Source organism: Cygnus atratus, chromosome 1 (genome assembly GCF_013377495.2).
Source record: "Cygnus atratus isolate AKBS03 ecotype Queensland, Australia chromosome 1, CAtr_DNAZoo_HiC_assembly, whole genome shotgun sequence".
NCBI lineage: Eukaryota > Metazoa > Chordata > Aves > Anseriformes > Anatidae > Cygnus > Cygnus atratus.
The window spans coordinates 59,179,696-59,203,483 of NC_066362.1; the positions used below are offsets into that span (position 1 = coordinate 59,179,696).

The following is a 23,788-nucleotide window of genomic DNA, read 5'->3' on the forward strand; positions in this document are numbered from 1 at the left end:
CAGCCAAATTTCAGAGGTCTGGTTCACAACACAGACTCATGAACAGTTGCGCTGCCACAAACGAGAAGGCATTGTGCTTGCAGCAGAGGGTCAGGTGTGGGAAAGAACACATTAAACTGGAGTTTAGCCCATGAACACTTTGTATCATGGATCTGTGGCTGTAGTTCCCCATGGTGAGTGAGCTCTCTTGCCAGGATTTATGTCTTATTGTTCAGTCTGTCATACAAAACGGTAAAACGTCCTTTAAGGCATGCATTTCACATTGATGTTATGGTAATCACTATGTAGAAAGTTATTTAATAACAAAGTATGTCCTAATTTCATTATACCATTATTACAATATGGACAAGCTAAAAAGACACCTCGTGAAGATTCATACCTGTTCAAAAACTCTTCTGAGGTCATAAAATAAAAGTCATTTTGTGAATAATTTTTAGTAGACAGGTTTTTATTCAACAAAAAAATCAGAGCATTCATATAAACCCTCTGAAGTGACAGATTTCCCCCAGTGGGATGTGTAAGCTAACCGAGTAGTGGTTTTTTGCCAAAGAAGAGGTAGGATGAGAGCTTTAACTCCTAATTAGCATGGTCTCTATCTTCATATCGCATCATAGTTACTGCTGATTAACTAGGGCAGTCTGTGAACTCCTTAATTTGATAACTCCTTTAGCAGGTTACCACAAATATTGACTCTCACCTCAAATCCAGGCTGCAGGGTTCTTACGCAGGGTTGAAAGATAGTCTATATTAGTGTCAAAGAGATCAAAAGAAGTTTTTCAATGTATTTGGTACCAGAACCTTGTACTTGAACAAAATTCCCTTATTTGAGCCTATTTACCAGTAATTCTAGGTGGTCTCCCATCAAAGTGCTGGAAAGTGCTCCTTAGTGTCACAGTGATTGCCCACAATCCTTATGACCAAGACAAAGTGTTGCAGAAAACTACGCAGGCTCTTAGTTCCCAAGGGCATTACTACATACCATGGGTCTGACTATAATTTTTCAACTATCACTGTAACAGTAGTAGGAGGCATATATTTATGTCAGTGTACCCTTACAGTCTGCTGATAAAATATTATAAAGTATTCCAAAGAATGGACATAGCTGTCTCCAAGAAATGGAACTGCTGTTCCAGTCTAGTGAAACTATCCAATTGAGTGAAAATACTTATACTGATGGAAACAATTTTGCCAGCATGCTCATGCCACTGTTGGGGATCTCACACTCCTGACAGACAGAGCCTGGCAGGAATTTGGAGTGTAGATGGGGCCTAGATCAAATGAACAATTTGGAGTTAGAAATATATAGCAATGATCCTTTCAAAATGCTTTTATTTACAGAAACATTCAACTGAAATAAAGTCTCTTAACAGGAGGTCTTGATTACTTTTCCATTTCCAAACCACACATCATAATGGGGATGGAATGTGGTTACCATAAATTGTTGGTTTACAAATCATCACTGACTTGTTAGCAACAGCTAGGACGTTAGAGTTAGAGCAACAGTTTGGATGTGATAAAATAGCAAGAGCCCATTTTTCATGGTATCCTTGGAATGAATGTAAATGAATTCTTCCCAGAGATTCATTGTGGTGGTTGTGGTAAATAGCAAACTGCATATTTCCTGCTCATGTTGAAATCAATGGGAGTTTTATTATTGGCATCAGGAGAAGCAGGATTTGACCTTAATACAAAAGAGAAGAGGAAAAGAGAAAAAGATGAGGAATAAAGAAAAGAATGAGCCGGAGAGTTCTAAAATGACTAGTGATTCAGATGCCTGACTGGAGATACATCAAAAGAGGAGTTTAAATAGCAGAAAATACCATCAACCTGAAATTGGGGCCCCTTTTCATTTGGACTTCCTTCCAATGTTTCCTTTGAATTCTCTGCTTGTGAACTTCAAAACTGAGGAATAACCAATACTAGTCACTGCTGAAAATGCAGATATTCAATTTTTCCTTTTTCTTGGAAATGCTTGTCTTTCTCTAACGGCACTGAAGAGTTCTCTTATTGGGTTTTGGATGAAACCTATAAAAATCAACAAAGACATTCTTTCAGGGGAGCCAGCACAAACTTTCTTCCATACTTGTGTTTGAGTCACGACAGATCACTATCAGTCACTTAACCTAGCCCAAGCAAAATCCACATCTGCTAATAGACGGAATTAGCAAGCCTTGCCTCTGTCATAAAGGTAAATCTTCACAAGAGGGCTTCTGGATTAGAGATACAGAAAACAAAAAGCTCTAGCCCAAAAGAAATCACTACACTTGCTTAGGTAGCAGACTAAACTTCTCAAATTTATGTATTTATCTTCAAGATCCCCAAGTACTTTATAAAAACAGACTAAACCAAACAAAAGGACAATGTATGCATTTTCACTACATGGAACAACATATCACAAACTCATTTCCTTTATCAGGTGTTTTCAAAGCTCTCACCAAGGTCACAATTTCTAAATATAGTTGTTTAAATATTTAAAATAGAGAGTGAAATCTGGTCCTCTAAAGTCAACAGCAGAACTTCCACTGACTTCACATAGACCAGAACAGATCCTTAGGTGAGTGAACTGAATATCAGTGAAGGTAGGATGATCTCTATTACCTGAAGATTTAGTACTTGCCTACTTAGCTTCTAACACAGGAAACATATAAGCTCCCTTCTCAAACTATAGATGATCTTAAAAACAGCTGATGGGGAAACTCAATAAAAATACGAACAACAAATGCAAAGAATAACTCTTCTGTCCAAAAGAAGTACTAGTCCATTTGACTGATGTTCTATCCCTCAATACCAAAAGCAAAACTCCTGAAATAAAAGCCTATATCCAAGGAGTCTGGCCCTTAAGTTCACCAAATTATTTGTCATGAACCTCCATGTGGACCTTCAGACTGGCACACACCTGCTGAAAAAGACAATTCTGCACAAACACTCCTGAGAGTTTTGGTAAAGAATTTGGATAACGTAAGAATGTTTCAAACCACATCCTGCAGTAATGCAAGGCAGGATGAATTTAACCTTTGCTAATAAGAACTGAAATTGCAGTATAGGTTAATGGACCCTAATGTATGAACAGAGAAGCCAACTCAAAAAAAAACACTTTTTTTTTCTTTTTTCTTGAGGTAAAAGGCTAATGAAGATTGTTCTTTCCTGTCTGATATTATTTTTTGGTTCTCTATACAAAATTCTTCTTAGATGTAAGGCAGCCCTTTTAATAGCATGTGTTTTCACAGCCAGATGAGGAAGGTCTGTAAAGGAAAGTTGTGTCTAATGAATGTCAGTTTTCCTTAACAGAGTCAGACATTGTTGATCTCTAACACATAAGAGCAGATGATCCAACTGAGATTATCACAGGAAATCCAAGAGGAATTTAATCCAATCTTTCAAACTTTCAATGAGATTTCTTAACTGTGAAGTACACAAGGAAGCATGTTGACTATTGTCATATTTGGCTAGAGACCTCTTGTATTACCAAAGTATTCTTTTCTCTAGACAATGATCCTTTCTCCCCAAAGAGATGTTGCTTCCTGATGGTGTTTGAAAGAGACAGCAAACACTGTTTTTTGAGGAGGGATATAGTCTGTGTTTTAGAAAATCCTAACACATTAAAAAATTCACCTTCCCAAAGGTAAAATGTTTCTCAGAAGATGAACTTAGATTTATTAGCTTTGTTTAGCTTTCATCTGGAAAAACTTACCCCAAAACTAATCACTGGAGTGCAGAAAGTCTCTACTGCTGAGGTACCCATTACCCACTTCATTAGTTAATTAAATGTTTCTCATTCTTTCAGAGTGGAACACTGATATTGGGCCTGAAATATAGAAGTACATTCATTTCACAACAAGAAGACTTATCTTCCTCATCAATTCACTGCTCTACAAGGGATTTCAGAAACAGCATTTCATATCCATAGAATCACAGAATATCCTGAGTTAGAAGGGACCCACAAGGATTATCAAGTCCAACTCCTGGCTCCATGAAAGACAGTCTAAAAATTAAACCATAAGTCTGAGAGTGTCTGATGCTTTGTCTAAATGCTTCATGAACTCCAGTAGCTCGGTACCTTGACCACTGCCCTGGGGAGTCTGTCCCAGTGCCCGACCATCCTCTGGGTGAAAAACCTTTTCCTAACATCCAGCCTGACCCTCCCCTGTCCCAGCTCCATGCTGTTCCCTCAGGTCCTGTCACTGTTCCCAGAGAGCAGACCTCAGCACCTGCCCCTCCGCTCCCCTTGTGAGGGAGCTGCAGGCCTCCATGAGGCCTCCTGTCGGCCTGCTCTGCTCTGGGCTGAACAAACCAAGGGACTTCAGCTGCTCCTCATATGTCTTGCCCTCTAGATTCTTAACCACCTTTGTTGCCCTCCTTTGGAACACTCTCTAACAGTTTCATGTTATTTTTATATTGTGGTGCCCAAAACTGCACACAGTACTTAAGAGTAGAGCGGGACAGTTACTTCCCTCAATAGGGAATGCTGTGTTTGATGCAGCCCCCAAAAATGCTGTGTTTGATGCAGCCCAAGAAACATTTGGCCCTTTTGGCCAGGGCACACACTTGACTCATACTCAATTTGTCATTGACCAGAACCCCCAGATAACTTTCCACAGAGCTGCTCTCCAGTTTCTTGTCCCCTTCTTCGTACATACATCCAGAATTGCCCCATCCCAAGTGCTGAATCAGTTTCACTACTTTTCCTATGGCAATTGTGGTGTTCAAAAGAAAAGCTTTCAGCGTGATGTCTTGGAGGTTTGTTAGTCTCCTTGTTTGGGGAGTGGATTTTATTTTGCGAGTTTGATCTCATTGCTGTGACTATTTAAACTCTGAATCAGTGTGGATTATGGTTTTACTGGTTTACTGGTCTGGAGTCTGGCTTTACTAAGTGGTACGGCCTTCCAGCCTCATTGTGAATAAAGGTACTGCTATTAGAAGAATTTTAAAATGCTTCAGCATTTCTCTACATGGTGGGCAGAATGGTTTTGTAATGTAGACTTACCTTACCTAACCTCACTTGAGCACCAGTAGGTGTCTCTCTGTGACAGCAAGGAGCTTAGTTAAGAGAGAATTTGCCCGTCTTGGGCGGGTTTTGCAGCTTCTGTTGCTTTTCCTGCTGCCATGACCAGACTCTTTCTCCCTTCTGGCACTTGTCTGCAGCTTGAGGCCAAGTCTGCTGCCTTGAAGTCAGTAGAATCAAAGCTTGCCCTTCAGCTCTTCCAGTGTATGCCATAGTAATACCAGTTAATGAAGTACTTGCCTGACCCATATCAGTTCTGATTAAGAGCAGAACACACCAGAACACCCAGTCAGACTTGGGACTCCAGGAATTATGGACCAGAATATTTAGAGGCTGTGCAGAGCTTACATGGCAGGCTCATTTGCCTTTGAATATACTAAGATTCAGGCATAATGAAATAATCGTCTTTATAAAAATGTTTAAGGCCTGTTTACCCTTATTTTGTACTTTGTGTATGCTAATTTGCCAGTAACTGAGGAGTTCAAACTATGACATTCTTTCAAGATTACCCTTTTTTCCATGAGCACATCTACCTCCCCACCTGTCCTTTTAACTATTGGTCTTTCATTGGCCTTGCTTCTAGAGTAGGAAAATTTCATATTTCAGCATTATGGGGTTTAAGAGAAACGTCAAAGTGCTTCTCTAATAGCCATGGTTAATGCATACTGCATACTCACATGCAAATGGTAGGCTAGGAACAGGGTGTGTTGAGACCTCGCTTTTCGGATATGCCCAGAGAGGCACAGAGCGGTCTTCACAGTGAGACGAATCCTGAGGATGGCCACGGAGTTGACAGACTCTGTAGAAACTCCTGTGGAGATCAGAAGAAGCTTCAAACTGAGTATTTCTTAAATCCCACTTGATGGATAGAATAGCAACTGTTCAGGCATCTGAACAGGCCTTTGGCTATATGCTTCCTAAAGAGTGTATACTGCATACTGCTTAAAGAGCACAAAGGCTTTTGGTATGTGGTTTATATACAATACACAAGTTAGAATGTGGTATTAAGAAAAATACTGTGTTTCTAGTGTATGTAGACATTGTTGTAACTAATATCTAAATTATAACTGCCCCACACCCCCACCTTCCCAAAAGAGTCCAAAATACCTATTCTTGCCAGGGACAACAAAGTAAACCAAATTTGGAGTTTCTTGGTCAAGACAGTTTTGAGTCATGACATTTATTTAAACTAAACATTAGGAAATTATCCAAAAAGTGAGATCACCCCACTTTTAAAAATGTCCTTGTATCTCCCAAATGTTTTGCCTAGTATCAGGCAAGTTTTCATGAAAGAAAAGAAAAAAAAAAGTAGTCTGACATGGAAGTTTGCCTGTGCAGTTTCAGGTGGATTAATTTCAGCTGAAAAAGTCAGGGTAAGATTCAAAATCAGGAAGATCTTGCAGTAAACTAAACTGTGGAGGAAAGAAACATCTCTCCATCTTGTATTTTCTCTCAGCCAGAACTAACAATAACTTTGCCTCTGCTACTGAACGGCTGAGCCAAAAAAACAGAAAGACAAAAGCCAAAGACAAACCAAAAAGACAAGAAGCAGAGACAGAAAAAAGACAGTGAGAGAAAAAAAAAATCTACCCCACATACAAACATTGCTCTGAAAGCTGAAAGATAAGAACAACTGCCTCTGTAAAAGTCAGTTTCAACATTAGGAGATGACAGAAGCAGCAGAGATGGCAAAGCACCTAACCTGACCTACTGTCAAGAAAAGATAATGAAAACAAGATGGGAAAAACAAGGGAAGTTTGTCACTTTAAAAGAAAAAAGCCACTTTTAACACTGACAGTATACAAACCAATAAAATACTAAGATGTTGGATCAGGTCCATATCAAAGTAACTCAGCCTATAATTACATGAGAATCAAAAAATGTCAAAACACAATAATAAAGATATTGTAGAGTACTTTGTCTTTTGTAGTGCAAGCCCATCCATACCACCAAATAAGGGAAAAAGTTAAATAAGAGTTCAGCATGATGATTACAGGAAGGGAACCATAATGGATGGGAATGGGCAGAAGTGGGAAGATTAGAAGAAGGGCAGAAATTAACAGCAGTGTATAGTGAGTGAAGAAAAAAAAAAGAAAAAAAGAAAAAAAGAGGCTATCCTGTGTTAGACAGATACTCGAGACAGTTCTGCAACAGACAGTCATGTCTTGCAGAAATTTCCATATCTAGGTTTGTGGAGAAGGATGATATCTTCCATCAGTCTAACTAATACCATTAGATAAAAACAAGCATACATTCAGAAATATGGGTCAAACTTCAGGTCTGAAATGGAAAAAGGGTTTTTTAAATACTCTCAAGATTGTCTATTTGGCCAGCAATAGAAGATGGAGCAACAAACATATCACCTCTTCCCACAGAGCTAGTTTTGCCTGTATACTTAGCCCATCATTGTTACATCAATATTGTAATTAGAAATTCCCGGAAGAGAAGGTCAGATATAAATTGATCCAGCTACACTGAGTAAAATGAATTCATATCAGCTTTCATTAGTTGATAAATCACTTGAGAATCTGGCCAGCAGAATGCTGAATCGTAATTGTTTGACAGGGAATGCTCCCAAACATACTCATCATTTATCTGCTTTTGTTCCTACTGAAGTGAGTGGAAGCTTTAACCTTTCACTTTGGTGGAAGCATGATGAGGCCAGCCCCAGGTGCTCTGAAAACCTTACCTATTTCAAAGTAAAAGTAACCTGCCTTGTGGGTGTAATTCTCCCATAATTTAAAAAATCAGACAATAGAGTCCATGTCTGATTTAACTATTTTATTATTATTATTATTATTATTATTATTATTAATATTATTATTATTAATATTATTATTAGGAATAAACCTTGTTTATTTCTAATATTTCTTCATCATAACTCGGACTGTATTTCAAATGAAAAGAAATGGAGAACAGGAAAGCTAAGCAGAATAAAGATATCACTAATTACCCAATGGCAAATGGGAGAACCTCCCATGTCTTCAGACTACACATCTATACAGAAGAGACAGCAACTGTCCCCCAGAAGCTAATCCTTTTTCTTCTTATAAACACCTCATTTAATCCAAGAGCATAAATAATCCTGGATTTCCTGCACTTTATCCTAGGTCTATTACTGCAATCAATGGGAGTTTTGAAAGTGCGAGGAGCTGGAGCCTTGGGCTATAAGATCTAAATCCAAGCCTATGTTTTTTCTATGCCTGAAAAGTGCCCACAGTTTTATGGGTAACCTATAAAAACAATTGAAGTAATTGTGGTGGTCTTACGTTGTTTAGATTGTTTGCTTTCCACTCCCCAACTTAGTAATATGAACAGAGCTATTACAATGATTTATTATAGTTGGGTTACAGTCTTGCTATAGAAAGCTCTGTACAAGCAGAGAACCAAAATGTAGCCACAGATCCAAAAAGCTTGGGGATGAGACAAATTCCTTGTCTATCCCAAATTCTAAATGCATCCAAATTATTCTAGTATCCATGTATCCATGTGCACCACTTATCTCTGCCTTGAGGCCTCCTTAGTGCTTTAAATCGCTTGTCAGCCACAGATGAAAACCTCTACCTCGTGTAAAACTTACATTCCAGAGCTTTCTGTCACTGATATCTCTCTGCAGTAAGGTCCCACTGGAAGGATGGGACCAAGCTGCTCCTGCCTTTTGCACAGATACTCAGAGCTGTGACCATGGAGCTGAAATGCAATCTGCCCTGGGACAGAGCTTTGACAGTCCCTTATTTAGTACATCAGCATGGGGGAGGGTTAGCTGAGATAACAAGGTAACCTGATTGCTGCTGCTGGCAAGAGGACAGATGTCAACATTGCCTCTCCTTTTCACAGAAACATACCTGGCTTTATGAAGAATAGGTTAGCAAATATTTTAATACAAATAGTAACCTCAGCAGAGCTGCCAAAGCAGGCTCCAAAGAGACTGACTTGTTTACAGTCTGGACCAGTGCCTTAAAACCTGACGTGCTTATTCCACAGAAAATTAACCCCAAAACGGATATCATCATTACTGCAGGGAGAAGCTCCAGAAAGAAAGTTCTCTCCAGCTGAACTCAGGACATTGTCCATGTTTTATCACATCAAGTGCCCTTGTAGTCATTCAGAATAAACAAGAAAATAAAGAAGTGAGGTATATCACATGTGATAGCTTGGGTCACTTGGACTGCATAGATATTTGGATGTGGCTCAACCCCCTGCCTTCACTTGGATTACTACTGGAATCTAACTTCTTGTATTGTTTTAAGAGACTAAATTGTTCTCTCTATGTACTTTGGTCATCCCAACTCAGATGTTATCTTTTCCTTTCCCACTCTAGTTTTTGGCTACAAAAAATACATGAAGAAGAGCTCTGAGAAGAGCCCTTTTTTTTTTTTTTTTTTCTTTTTTTTTCCCAGTTGCAGAGTGTGTATGCATGTGTCTGTGGTACTGCTCTCCTCCAAGCGACTGCGACAAAGATTGTCATTTATGAAGATATTTGCTTAAGAGGTTATCGGTGATACTCATGAAGATAAATGCTGGTATAGATTTGATCTTGAGAGCAACATTGGTAATACCAAATTGGTATAGGTAAAAAACATATAGGTAAAAAACAATAGAATAAACTGTTTCCAAAGTCACTGTAAACATTCAGTGGGAGATGAAAACTTCCAAGGGAATGGTCACTGATCTGGAAAAGTCAGAGTGTCTACAGAGTGTAGAAGTGTCATAATCTTTAGCTATTGAATTTCTTGGAAGATGGAGGGAAAGGCTAGTCCTGAAATTATTATGCAAAGGCCTGTAATATTGGATTTTCCAATAAAAACCTTGGTCAGCTTTTGTCGCATAATTCAGTTCATTTTGAGTAATCCCATGGGAGAACAAGTGAGAGCTGATGTAGGGCAGGTAAGAGACAGAGCTTGCCTATGTGACCTACGGGCAGAGGTCCTCTGTAGGAGGCCATGCACTGCCTCACATCTTCCATGGAGATCAGTGGCAAGCACTAGAGTGGTGGCTTCTAGGTTAAAATAAATAAATAAATAAATAAATGTCCATGACACGGTATGTCAAAATTTGTTTCTTTGGGAGAACATGATCTCAGACCTCCATATCAGATGGAAGTTAATTGACTGGATTTGTATTTCTTGCAAATATTCATAGGTCATAAAACTTACTAAAACTCAGAAGTTATTTTTCTTCTTTCCTACATACCACTTCCATTGGGATCACTAACTGAAGCCATTCAGGACCTGATAATATCAAGAGACTAAAGTTGTGATCTAGAAGTAAAGGTGAACATATGGAATTATTGCTTGAGGTGGTCAAAGGACATTTGTGATGGGAGAGGAATAGTGGTGTCTTTGATGACCAGCCTGAAGGCACATGACTTATTGTCTCATTCAACTCTTCTGTCAATGAGCATGTACTCAGACAAACAGGCTCCCCAGGGCCACACAGCAAAATGACATTTCTTTGAGGGATGGAGTCACAGTCTCTGTCAAAGTGGTGGGCTGTTATTAAGAATGCAAAAGTGAAGCAGCCTGTAGCTATCAGATCACAGGAAGGTTGGGGATTAAGCACATAATCCAACTAGTTTTTGGTAAGACCTAAGAACACATACCCACTTCCACTGAAAATATCTGACAGCATCTCCTCTATACTGAAAGTTTAATAGAATGTAATGAAAACTGAAAGATTTTCCACAGTACCCCATAAAACTTTTTAAAAGAATTGTATCCCTTTTGTAGAATTCTATAATTGTTTAAAAACAAAAACAGAAAAAAAGAGCATTGTTTCCTCCTTGTCTGTATTTTCAGAGTACTATCTACAGAAACTTATTAGAGCCAACCCTACTAAATTCTTTACAACTGTCCCACAAGGGTGGTTCTTAAAGTGAAAAAGAGAAAAATGCTGGCACTTTATGTAATGCCTTTTTCACTTATACAATCTAATAGGATATCAAGGAAGTTTAACTGTATACAAGTCTCTGGTGGCAAGAATCAAGCTGGAAAGATTTCTCTACAAGCTCAGCCCTGTTTATTTGTATGTCCTCTTGTACACCCTTGTTCTGTCTGTCTCTCTTTGCTTTGAAGGCAAAGGGAAACCACACTCCCTTGAAAAACAGCAGACAATACAGTATTTGTATGATAAAAATAAAAATAAAAAATTATACATTTTATGAGAGCTCTTTCTGGGTCTGTTCTGCTGGAAGCAACATGACCCAGTAAACACATTTGCCTACTAAAAAGTCTGGTCAGGTCCAAGTAGCACAGTAAAATGTTCCCTAGCTAATCCTTACTCTATTCCCTGTCTTTACTATAAGTAGAACAAGTCCCTCTAACCTTTCCTACCTAAACTCACAAAGCGGCTGAGTGTTCCCTCTCCTATCCCTTGCACCAAACATGATCTGGAACTCCATGCCTTTAAATGCCTAACCCATACCCCTCTTGCCATTCAGGGCATTGATGACTGTGCCCTCATACGCTATTTTCCCTTCTCACGTGTCTGGTACAAAATGTTAAGCATCTTTGTGACCTTTAAACATCCTGCACAGCTCTCCATCTCCTCTATACATGATCCAGACTCATCTCCATCTCCTATTAGAAAATCCTGTGCACGCACCTGGCTTGATTACATCAGCATATATGCACACAGCTGAGCTAACACATTTCAATGAATCTACTGCAGAAGCAAACGGAAATGAATACCTCTCCTTCTGTCGGCAATCCAACAGTTGCTCTACTGTGGTGTCAACTTGGCATGCAATTAGATTTATCTGTAAATCTATTTTCACTGTTACCTGAATTTCATTATGTGAGAGCTAGAAAAGAACAATGCTGACAAGAGTTGTATTTCTCCATATCTTTGCTAGGCACATTGAGTTTTTCAATGGTGTTTTACTGTACACAGGTAGATGGTACCTATTTCTTTCACCTGGACAATAAGCATTCAGGAAACACAAGAAACTGACCCAAGAATTTTACTAAATATGCACGTGCAGGAACATATTTGATCTGTAATCCTGGATTTGACTGTAGAACATACACAGTCCTTTTTCCTTCAGGGGTAGAGGGCTCCTGGGTGGCAGGGACACTGTATACAACTCCTGACTACTGCTGAACAAGCCAAATCAGTGAATAAAAGTGTGGGGTCATCACAGGCACCAGTTAGCTGAAGGAGAGCAGCAGTGTAGGAAAACAAGTGCTATTAGGAATGAAATGTCTGCTCCAGATTCTTGTTCTGAACTTGACACCAGAGTACCAGGAAAGTCTCTGTGGGAGAGTTTGGAAGACTTCAATTCATGTCTGGTGGAGCAAACAGCAGTTGTAAAATCTCAGGAGACGAGGGCCACCCAGAGTGTGTCAGTTTATCAACTGGACAGCTGTGATGTGTCTACAAATGCCAAACCATAAGCATATTGGCAGGGGAAGCAGGAATTGTGGCCAGCACACAGAGAAGTGGCTCCTGAGTTTCTGAATTGTCTGCCTCTCAGAATACACTCACAGCCCAGGCCAGGCTGCCAGCTCCAGCAAGACTACTGTACTGCAGGCCAGTGACATAAACACATCTCACACCTGGCTTCACAGCCTTCGGAAAGATTCCTCTAATATAGAGGATGGGAAATGGGGATATAGTAGCACTGTGATCCTCTGCCTGCCTTGGGTAGGGTAACAAGATAACTATACTGTAACTGGACAGACCGTTATACTCTTACTGCTCCTCAGCTGTAGGAACAGTCCTCTGGGAGCTTTAAACAGGGTAATGCAGGGACAAAGATGGCAAAATATGGCAAAGAAACTACTGAGGGACTTGAATAAATATTCTAGGATCATGGGAGCATGAGCATAACAGTAAAGCTACTTTTGCACACACACAGTGGTCTTACCACAAAAGTGTGTGTCTTAAATAAAATAAATAATGTCTTAAATAAAATTAAATAAATAATGTCTTAAATAATGTCTTAAATAAAAAATAGTAAGTTGTTGCTGATGGCTGAATTTTCTACCCACAGGAAAAAAAGATGGAAAACAAACCACATGAATCATGAGAGGAAGGCAAAGAATCATGCCTCGAAGAAGAACTTTGGCTACAGTGGCAAGATAACCAGCATCAACAACAAATGCCCAAAGGAGGCAGACAGGCAGTAGGTTAATTACTGAATGAAGTATTATCCAAAATATATGTGATATTTTATATTAGCCATAGGTGTCCTTCAGATACTGTATAAGCTGTGATATTTATTATTACTGGTGTCTATAGTAGTAGTAAGAACTGCATTAATATACCAATAGGCTTTGAGGAGATAAACTCTATTCCTAATGAATTTCTAATGGATTTCTTGTGAATACTAATGGTTCCACCTAATCCATTCCTAGGATCTTAATTAGGGCTTATTTTGTCTAGATTTTAAGTCCTGAACACTGGAACTTAGGTGCAGAGGATTATGTGGGTTTCTTAATCCGTGAAGAGTTAGGCAAATGTAGAGAGGAGTAGGTGCTGTCACTGCCAGTCCTGTGCCATCCTCAGGGCTGACTTAGTAGCTGTTTCCTTTTGGTTTCCTGTACTTGCATTGGAGAGGGATACACAGAAGTAGACTGGGAAATGCCTGTCATTCTGTGGTTAAGGGAGAGAGGAAAGTGTCTTTAGAGACTAAGAAAAAATCCAGCCTGTCTCTCCAGCAACTCACCTTTCCTGTTAGTGGAAGACTGTCTCTAGATTCCTTGCTAGCAATATGGACATTTATCCCCTACAAATACAGGTAAACCATCTCAGGCCTTACATCAACCAGGAACCAGGTATTCCTGGCAGCATTCTGATGGAACTATCAGCTAGCGTTGGTAGTAATTACCCAAATGTCCCAAACTCAGGCTTATGGTAATGATCATGTCTGTGATGTGCAGAACAACACAGACCAGTTCCACAGAAGCATAGAAACAGAACAGATTGTGTTGGAAGGGACCTGTAAAGACCATCTAGTTCCAACCCCCCTGAACAGGCAGGGACACCACCCAATTTAAACATTTTTCTGAGACATAAGAGTAATCATCATATGGCCCACAATTCTGTAGTTGCATAGGCATCCTGGAATCACAAATTTGAGAGATGGGGTTTGGGGCCCATTAGGGAGGAAATGGTGATTTGGGATAGCAAGGAACATCAAGGTTTATGCTAGTGAGAGAATGGGGAAACCCCCACTGCAGTTCAGCTTTTCTGTACTGTCATGCCAGAGTTTTTGTGTATTCCTTAAGAACAGGCACTGATGCCTGTTCAGAAATAACTCTGCTGACCCAGTTAGCTCCTGCAGGTAGCTGGGAGAGGGAAGGCACACAGGGTTGAGCAGGCACCACTTGCAATCTTGTCCATAGTTGTTGGCACTATGTAAGGACCTTCCATCAGAGCATTCTGTAGTTTGGTGGTGTCATCCCAGTCACTGAGTCAAGTGGTTGTAAGGAAGATGTGGATCACCTAAATAATGTGGTCCTGCTAGTCAACTGGTGACTCCTTTGCACCCTCCAAAAAGGAGGAAGTGGGACCATCTATCATAGTTTGACTCTACTCTTCTTACTGCCTGCATCTTTTGTGATACTCACAGGATGAAAAAGGGGAAGGAAAACAAAACAAAACAAACAAACAAACAACAAAAAAACCCTACCAACTTTACTTGTTTGACTCTTTACCCATAAATATCGTGCCTATTAAAATCTTTCAGCTACTGAGGTTGGAGTTTGCATGAAAAATACAAACAGAAGGAACTTCTCATTGGAAATTTTTACAGCAATATTCAAGCATAACCTTACAACGAAATCTTTCTTACAGTTTACAGCTACAACTTTTATTAGGATAGGAGAAGAGGGAAAGGTTTGACGACAAGTCATTAACAAGATGCTGCCACAAAGAAGATGACAGCTACGAATCTAGCATGTCTTACTAAAGAAAGGGAAGTATTAACGCCATTGCGAAAGGCTTTGGCAAACCTCCGTTATGAACACAATACAATTCTGACCACCCATCTGTAAAAAAGACATATTAAAAATGAAGCAGGTACAGCGAACGGTCTCCCAGCTGATCAGAGCCTGCCTCACAGGAGAGGACCTAAAACAGCAGCATGTTCAACCTAGCAAAACAAAGGCTGTCAGACAACCCAATGATTCTCTAAGTTCATCAGACATAAGAGAAGCTGCAAAACTAGATACAGAGAAGAAATTCAAAAACCTAAACACAGTAACTGTGTCAATGATTTTTGATTGGCTAGGACTAGATTTAGGCTGGAATTAGGTTTCAAACTTTTGGAAGAATGAATGGAGCTTTGGTGTTCATCTCCCTGCTTTCTCTACTCTCTGCCCCTTGTGGCCTCTTTTAGCTGATATTGCTATTTCTACTTCAGCAAATCTGATTCAAAAGCATTAACTGGTGCTTTTATCTGACTGAATGGTACCCCCAGCTTGCATTGTTCCCAGGAAATTATGCTCCATGAGTAGTAGCCTTCCTCCTGTGCACTAGGAAGGAGCAGTTGTTTTGGCCCTACACTATCCCATAATCTATAGTAGAGTCAAGTGGATCACATCTCATCTCATATTACAACATGGTATTTAGGCTGACAAAGAAAAGCAATGCTTTTTTTTTTTTTTCCAGATACGGCCAAAAAGTAAGCCTTAGCAGCAGAACCACTTCAGTTTTCCTTAAAAAGGCCTAAACAGAATCATATTTTTTAAATAAAGATGTGAAATCACAGCATAATCAAAGATTACAGAATTATCTAAGCTGGAAGGAACCTCTGGAAGTCATCTGGTTCGACCCCCTTGCTCAAGCAGGGCCACCTACAGCTGGTTGCCCAGGACTATGTCCAGATAGATTTTGAAGATCTCCAATGAGGGAGACTCCACAACTTCTCTCAGCAGCCAGGGCCAGTGCTCCATCTCCTGCACAGTAAAGAAGAGATTCCTGATATTCAGATGGAGCCGCTTGTTTGTGCCCACTGCCACTTGTCCTGGCACTGAGCACCACTGAAAAAGAGCCTAGCTCCATATTCTTTGCACCCATCCTTCAGGTATTTATAGCATTGGTAAGGTTGCCTCCGAGCCTCCTCTACTCCAGGCTGAACAGTCCCAACTCTCTCAGCCTCTCCTCAGAGGAGAGGTGCTCCAGTCCTTTGACCATCTTGGTGGCCCTCTGTTGGACTCTCTCTTCAGTGTATCTAGGTCTCTTTTGTACTGGGGGGGAGGGGTGCAGAACTGGGCACAGTATTCTAAGTGTGGCCTCACCAATCCCGAGTAGAGCAGAAGGATCACATCTCTTGACCTGCTGGCAATTCAACTAAGAATGGTGTTAGCCTTCTTAGTAGCAAGGGCATATTGCTGACACATGTTCAACTTGGTGTATACCAGGACTCCTCAGTCCTTTTCTCCAGCTGGGTGGCCTCCAGCATGTCCTGGTGCCTAGGGTTTTTCCTTCTGGTGCCTAGGGTTGTTCCTCCCCAGGCACAGGACTCTGCGCATTTCCTCGTTGAACTTCATGAGATTCTGGTTAGCCCACCTCTACAGCTTGCCAAGGTCCCACCGGATGGCTGCACAGCCCTCTGGTGAATCAACTGCTCCCCCAGTTTTGTGTCATCTGTGAATTTACTGAGGGAGTGTACTCTACCCCTTCATCCAGATCATCAACGAAGACGTTAAACAAGACTGGACCCAAATTCGGCATAAGAACTGAAGATAGATTTTGTATTGGATGGTGGATAATCTTAAAGCATCTAGGCTGTTTCCTTCTTACTGCCCTGTACCAAGTATTTAAATATCATTCATCCATTCTGTACACTGCTTTCATCCCTACCACACATTATAAAATGTAATACTAAAGATAAGAAACCATCAACAGCAGCTTCATTGCCTTCAATGTATCTACTTTCTACTCCCTTAAGAACCAACACCAACATCTGGCTTAATTTTTAGTTATTTGCAGTAGCAAATCCTTATCATTAGACTGACTTCCGGCATAAACTCACATAAAGAGAGACTAACACAAGGATATTGAAATGCATTTTATTTATCTGCATGGGAACTGTCATATTTAAATATTTCTCCGGTACAGTCATAAATCTCTCATAACTGAATGTCTGAGTCTAGCTTTCTCTTTGAACTTTATCTTGCCTTTATGGAAATGTATTGTCTATAATTTCTATTTATTTATTTATTTATTTATTAAGTTTAGTTGCTTGCTTGCAGTTTTGTCTACTGTCTGCATTACAGATGTCTGGGACTTGCTAAGTTTTCCTGTATTACAAACAAAACCCCTCTATCTACAAATGTGGGTATATATACTGGAAGTACTATATACTCATTATCCTGGTCCCAAGTTCAGTGAAGTCAGTAGTAGTTTTTATCCACTCTTTTTGAATTAAACCTTTTGAATTAAACCTTCCAAAAGAAACTGGCCTGAAGCATGAAGTGTAGATCAGAAGTTCAGCTTGTGTACAGGCTCTAGTTTGAAGGCTTCATTTAGACCACACGCTACCTAGGGAGCAAAGAATGATGCTGAAACCAAGGAAAAAATCTGCCAAATATACCAGATTGTATGCAACACAACATAACTCTTTCTTTTTACTCTGGATTAGGAACTTCCAAAGAAAAAAATGAGTTCTTCAGTGTTTTGAATGAATTAGTAGTAAGAAATAAATAATCAGGCTTACTTTTAATATTTAAAGAAAGGCAATGTTTCTGTCCTGGATTCAGGTTTTAACTGATTTCAGTGCAAAGAGGGACAGGGAAAGGTATGTAGAATTGCAAGTACAGTGTCAGAAGGCTTGTGTGTTTTAGTCTTAATAGAAGCTCATATATACATAACTTATGCAAATGTTCACTCTCAGGAGTTTTGAGTGTCAAGAGTTGACTTAAACCTGTTGTGAGAGGTCCATGAAAATAACTTTTTTTTTTTTTGACATATCCTTTGTTTTTCTTTAGTCCTTTAATGTAACCTTCCGTGTTTCAACTGGATTTTAATGCACAAGGCCCTGCTCCAGTAAACATGGTTAAGAATGCAAAGAGAGATGCTCTGATTTCACTGGGATTGTCTGCATCTTCTAAATAAGTAAGAAAAGGTTGGTTTCTCCCAGCTTGATGAGAATCATGACATGGTAGAGGGTAAATCAGGTAGCATAACACCCCTTAAGAACAGAAGACTTGACCAGTGAAGATCAGCTTTTAACTGTCTCTCCAAAAACAGAATTACCTCTCATTTAAGATTTGGCCCTAACCATTCATTATAATTCCCATGAAAAACACAAGGTTTTTCTGTTACTGTAAAACAGGACCCAGCTTCTCAATAGAAGTGTATAAAATGCCATGGTTTAGTTCTTACTGACAACATGCAAACATAATAATCTACTTCAATAGGAATATACTCAGCCTGTATTTTACCACTGACAGTTTGGACTCATGGGAATGGTGTTCTAATGAAAAGAAAGTGAAACTCTCAGCTTTGCCTTGTCCCATCACAGCAGTGCAGGGAGCAGCTCTCAGACACTGGGGAACCTCACATTTGAAAATGTCAAGTCATAACCAGTTCCACCCCAAGGCAGGGATTAGTGGCCACAGAACTTTCAAAAATGCCTTTTCTTTTTCCATCTGTAGAGATGAATTGTAATGGTAAACTAATGAAAATCTTTAGAACATGTTCCGTAGGTATGGTGAAATGCTAGGCTGAGGGAATTGGGGTTGTTCAGCCTGGAGAAGAGAAGGCTCTGGGGAGAATGTGCTGCTCATTGCAGCCGTCCAGTACCTAGAGAGGGCCTACAAGAAAGCATGAGAGGAACTCTTTGTCAGGGAGTGTAGTGATAGGACAAGGACTAATGGCTTTAGACTGAAAAAAAAAAAAAAAAAAAAAAAAAAAGATAGATTTAGATTAGATATAAGGAAGAAATTATTTACTCAGAGAGTGATGAGGCACTGGAACAGGTTGCCCAGAAACATTGTGGATGCCCATCCCTGGAAGTGTTTAAAGCCAGGTTGGTTAGGGCCTTGGGCAACCTGGTCTAGCAGAAGGTGTCCACTACCCATGGCGGAAGGTTTGGAACTAGATGATCTTTAAGTTTTTTCCAACCCAAACCTTTCTATGATTCTACTAGGTTGATGATTTCACTAGAGTCTACTGGGTCTTGGAAAAGTGAGTGCAGGAATTCAAGAATTTCACTCATGATGTGCTAGTACCATTCATGTGGTACTATTCAAAAAAAATCAGCAAAAGAAGGTAAATGGTGACCTAGTGCCATTAATTGTAAATTGCAAAGGCCTAGGAAGCCAGCCAGTTACATGGGAGAGTTGTCCTGTAATCTGTATATTCAGTCTTCTCCTGTGAAATTTCTATTATTTCTATAGGAAGGTTATATTTTCACTTTCTCTTCTGCTGTCCATAATCAAATATTCTAGTGCCAGACATCATTGCTGGCTACAAAAGGATCATAAGAGCATTCAGAGTTCATAACATGAATGGATACTATCACTAACAAACAAAAAGATGAATGAGGAATAAACTAATATATATATGTGTTAGTATATATATATATATATGTATATATGTTGATATATATACCTCAACAACACTGGAGAAATCAAATTCTCAATAGCCACTATCACTCTAAACCTTATATTGCCATAGCTTCTAAAAGGACTTTAACACAAATCCTTAGTGTTTTCCAGAGACAGCCTGCCCTATTATCCACGGTGAAGCCTGCTGGGAAATATTGTGTAAGCTCTGATAACTTACTGAGGTAAGTGCCTGGTTATCCATTCTGACATACCAGAGGTGGGAGTGATCCCCCAGAGAGGGGCTCTAGAAAACATGCTGAAAAATCTGGCAGAAGGAACCCTGCAACCAGGCAAGCCTAGGGAGTTGGCAGAATGCATGTGAAATTATTGCTAATGCACGGATTAATAACAAAAGGCCAGGGTACATGGACTTTTGTGATTTCTAACTGATAGGAATACAATTCTACACCTTCTGATCCAATGCTACCCACTCGAGGCACTTTGAGGGCCAGTAGGGTTCTCTTCTGACATATTTGAAGCACATCCAGCCATTGTCGCTTTAAATAACTCTCTGTAATGTGTGCAGCCTTAAAGTCATCATGTAGGAAACAGCTGCTGTATGAAAAGGGAATGAACTTCCACTAGAAAAAAAAAAAAAAAAAAAAAGGCTGTTATTGAAAATAGTCATTACTTCACCACTCAGCATGCTAAAACATTAAATACAGGAAATTGCTCCTCTCAAATCTAGTATTGCTAGACATATTGATATGTCTTTACTGGACTCCATCTTTGTTGCTCTCATTTCAGTTTAAAAATTAACTTGGACCTCCTGTGGAGGAAGTAAGCAGCCCCATATGCCTCTTTTGGGAATATCTCTGAGCATTCTTAACACTGATACTACTGTGGTCTGTGAAAAAGAAACTATGAAGGTCAGAATAGCTTTGTGAAGGAGCAGGTCATTCCAGTGGTGGCAAACAGATCACGTATGGAAGAGCAGAGCCCAGGACAACCTTCATGTACTCATCTGTGTGGGTCATCAGAAAAAAATGCATACTGAAAGGGAAAACCTAGCAGGTTTCCTGAATCATTTCAAAGGAATGTTGATCCTACAGTACTGCAAGTATCCTATCCTGATAGAGTTGCTTTATCCAGTCCTTTTCTGTAAAGAACAGTTACCTCAAAATGGTTATTGTAAACTGCCACAAGAGCAAGCCAAAAATTGTGAGAAGTGTCAAAAACAATTTTTCTTGAAGAGGCACTAAAATATGAGTAAGGAATCCTTACAGTTTTCTTTTCATTCTTTTCTTTTGGGCATGCTATTTATGTCTTTTCCCTGGCAATATACTGTTCTATCTCTAAGCCAAGAAATAAATAAATGCTTACACACATATGTATCAGGGTCACTGAATGTTGAGGAGGGGAAGAAAAACTTATGAGATCAAGTCTTCAAATTAGAACTGGATCTCCTTCTAAAAGATACCATGGCAATCAAAAAGAAGAAATATGTTAAATAAAGGAATTCCTAGGGAATAATTTATGGCTGGTGTTATACAAGAAAGGCTTGAAATAAAGGGGGAAAGATAAGAATCCAGTATAATTCAGTCTAAGGAGAGCTAAAATCAGTTGCATCTCTGACAAAGACCCCATCTCTATGGGAGTTAAAGCATATGCTAAGCTTTGAATTCAGCTGGAGATGAAGGCCGGTATCAGGGAATCAGGATGCTGACTCTGGTGTAAGGCAGCTGCTCTAGGTTCCCAGATCCCTCTGAGGTCCCAGTCCTGGGAGACATGCAGCCATGCTTCCCACAGTGGGAAGATCATGTCATACTAGATTGCAGCAGCTCCTCTTCTGGGCTCAACAGTTTTGAGGTGACTTTGCTATAAGGGAAAACAAAACATTGCCTCCTAGGTTAACTGGGTCTGTACAGTGCCCCGAATGTCTGAACAGGCTCAGGTAAGTTTTGCCTAGCCCAGACAAGAGTATGATGAAGTATGAAGAGCAGATGCCTAGTGGACAGTTAAGCCCAGGGAAAGTGCACAGTAGCAATCCCCCAGGTTGCCCCCAAGGTCCTTTCAAGTTCAGCATTTTGCAAAAGTTGTTCCAAAAAGCACTGGACCACAAAAATTACAGGGCACTGAGAGAAGCAGAATTGTGTCATTTCCTATGTATAGGAGGTCTCAATAGGAGCAGTTTCTAGGATACTGCAAAAGAACTTTCCACAAATAATGGTAATAAGCTTGCATTAAAAAAAAAAAAAAAAAAGCTAACAAGCAAAGCAAAACAAAACACCCCAAAGCCACACTGAACTTCCATTTTCTCTTCAAATATCTGCTATAGGGAATCAGATTAAATGGACAGCAGCTGTTCTGTTCTGCCCTTCTGGCATTAAAATCTGAGAATTTCTAATTTCTTTTTTTTTTTTGCCTTTTCAACATAAAATGTGTAGAGGCGCTCAAAGCTCAGAAACATATTTTATGAAGAGTCAAAAAAAATGGTTTTCATTTCTTTACATATAATGTAGTAACTCATCTCAGTCTTTCTTGCATTTGATCATTATCATTTGTAAGTCAAGAGCCAAGAATGTAGTAGGAGAAATACAATTCACTTTAATCTATACTGAAAGAATGGATATTTATTCTAGCAGACAAGCTGGCAGGAACTCAGAAGAGGAATATATGAGACAAATCTAAGAAAATGGTTATTTATTCCCATTCAACTACAGTACAAATTTCCTGATGAAGCTGAAGCTTTGGAATGCTTGACCAGATCTCTGTGAACCTTATTACCAAGGTTGAAGTTATCATGAATTATTGTTGTACTCATTAGTGGAAGTTCTTAGAGACATTAAGTCACCTACTGGCTGACCTTCTGGAGTAGCAGATTTACATTACCTAAAACTCAAAAAAATAACACTATCAGCAGTTAAACACAGAAGATTACTATATAAAGTCTGCTGAGTCAAACCAAAGAATTTCATGTATCAAACGCTGGAAGCAGCGATGGCATATTCACACCTGCTCAAAACAAAACAACAAACAAACAAAAAAACCCACCAACCACCACCAACGAAAGCATTATTGATTAAATTTTGCTAAACTGGATTATATTTTCATAAATTTATGCCAGATTAAAGGTTACAGTGATCCTAGATGGTATGATACAACTTCAATCACATTTTAAACAACAGTTCCACATTGGGTGTGTACAGATGGCTGAACGGAGCATTGGAGTAGGGACTTGTAGCATTAGAAACATCAATGGCTAATTCTTATTTACATCTGAGAAAATTACAGTATAGGAAAGAGTAAGAATATCATGTGTGAAATGTCAGCCACACTAAGGTTAATGACACCAGGACTTCAAATCTGAAGAGAAGTTTTCAGGAAAATCTCCCTGAAGGTTTTGTAAATTTCAAGTCATCTGATGTATGACAGTACATTTTATTGGGGAGGGGGGGGGAGGGGGCAGGGGGGGAGTTTATATAAATATTGGAGTTTTGGGGTCAGATTCATTTGAGAGTAAGTGATACAAAATTGGAATGATTAGTCACTTCTCTTCCAGATCCTCAAAGTTCAGGCAGTAGTTGGAGAAGGTCAGATCTGCCCCATGTTTCCACCTTCTCATTGCAAGTTCTAAGTGTACCAAAGAAAACAGCGCTGCTCTTCATTAAGGCATCTTAGCAGAGCCTTTCAATACATAATTACAAAGATTTCGTAGTGACTTTCCTTTCCTCTTCTTTTTCTCAGAATGCCTGATGTAACTTTGTCTTTAATTTACCCATAGTAAAATAAACTAGATTCTCTTTCCCTGCTGTTGGCTTTTGTAATTCTGCAGTTTTAATCTCTTATAGTTCTTTGACATTCCAACTATCAGGTGAATTTCTCTAGACATGTACAGCCATAGCTTCAGTATAGTTTGTTCTTCATTTGTGTTGGACATGAAATTTTACAGTTTGGTGTTAAGCATTATGGAGAGGCTGGAAGGGAAGGTTGTTCTTTGTGCTTGGCCCTGAGGCTTGGCAGCAGCACTGCAAAATGACTTTATCCCCAAACCAGATGTTCAAGTTGTTTTAATAATATCTTATGTTTCCTTCACAAAGTAAAACAAAAACTCGCTGTATCAGAATGTTCCAGTGTAATAACAATGTGATTTTTGCTGTCTGCATTTTGCCCACCAGGTGGTAGCACTGAAATGAAATCAAAGTTTTCTTATCAAAACATTTATCAATCTCTCATAGATTGGACACGATTCCTCCTTTGTAATTTTTGTAGGATCTAACTCCAGGCA

The 23,788-nt window shown here is 39.5% G+C and overlaps 1 long non-coding RNA gene across 1 annotated transcript in view; it reads right to left on the reverse strand.

Moving 5' to 3' along the window:
- Window positions 1–627: 627 nt before the first annotated feature.
- Window positions 628–23,788, reverse strand: part of LOC118254218 (uncharacterized) — a 41,263-nt gene continuing 18,102 nt past the window's right edge. The window contains exons 3-5 of the long non-coding RNA XR_004780617.2: window positions 5,680–5,813; window positions 3,692–3,805; window positions 628–2,025 (exon numbers count right to left, since the gene is read on the reverse strand). This is a non-coding gene — a long non-coding RNA (uncharacterized LOC118254218). The remainder of the gene's footprint in view (window positions 2,026–3,691; window positions 3,806–5,679; window positions 5,814–23,788) is intronic.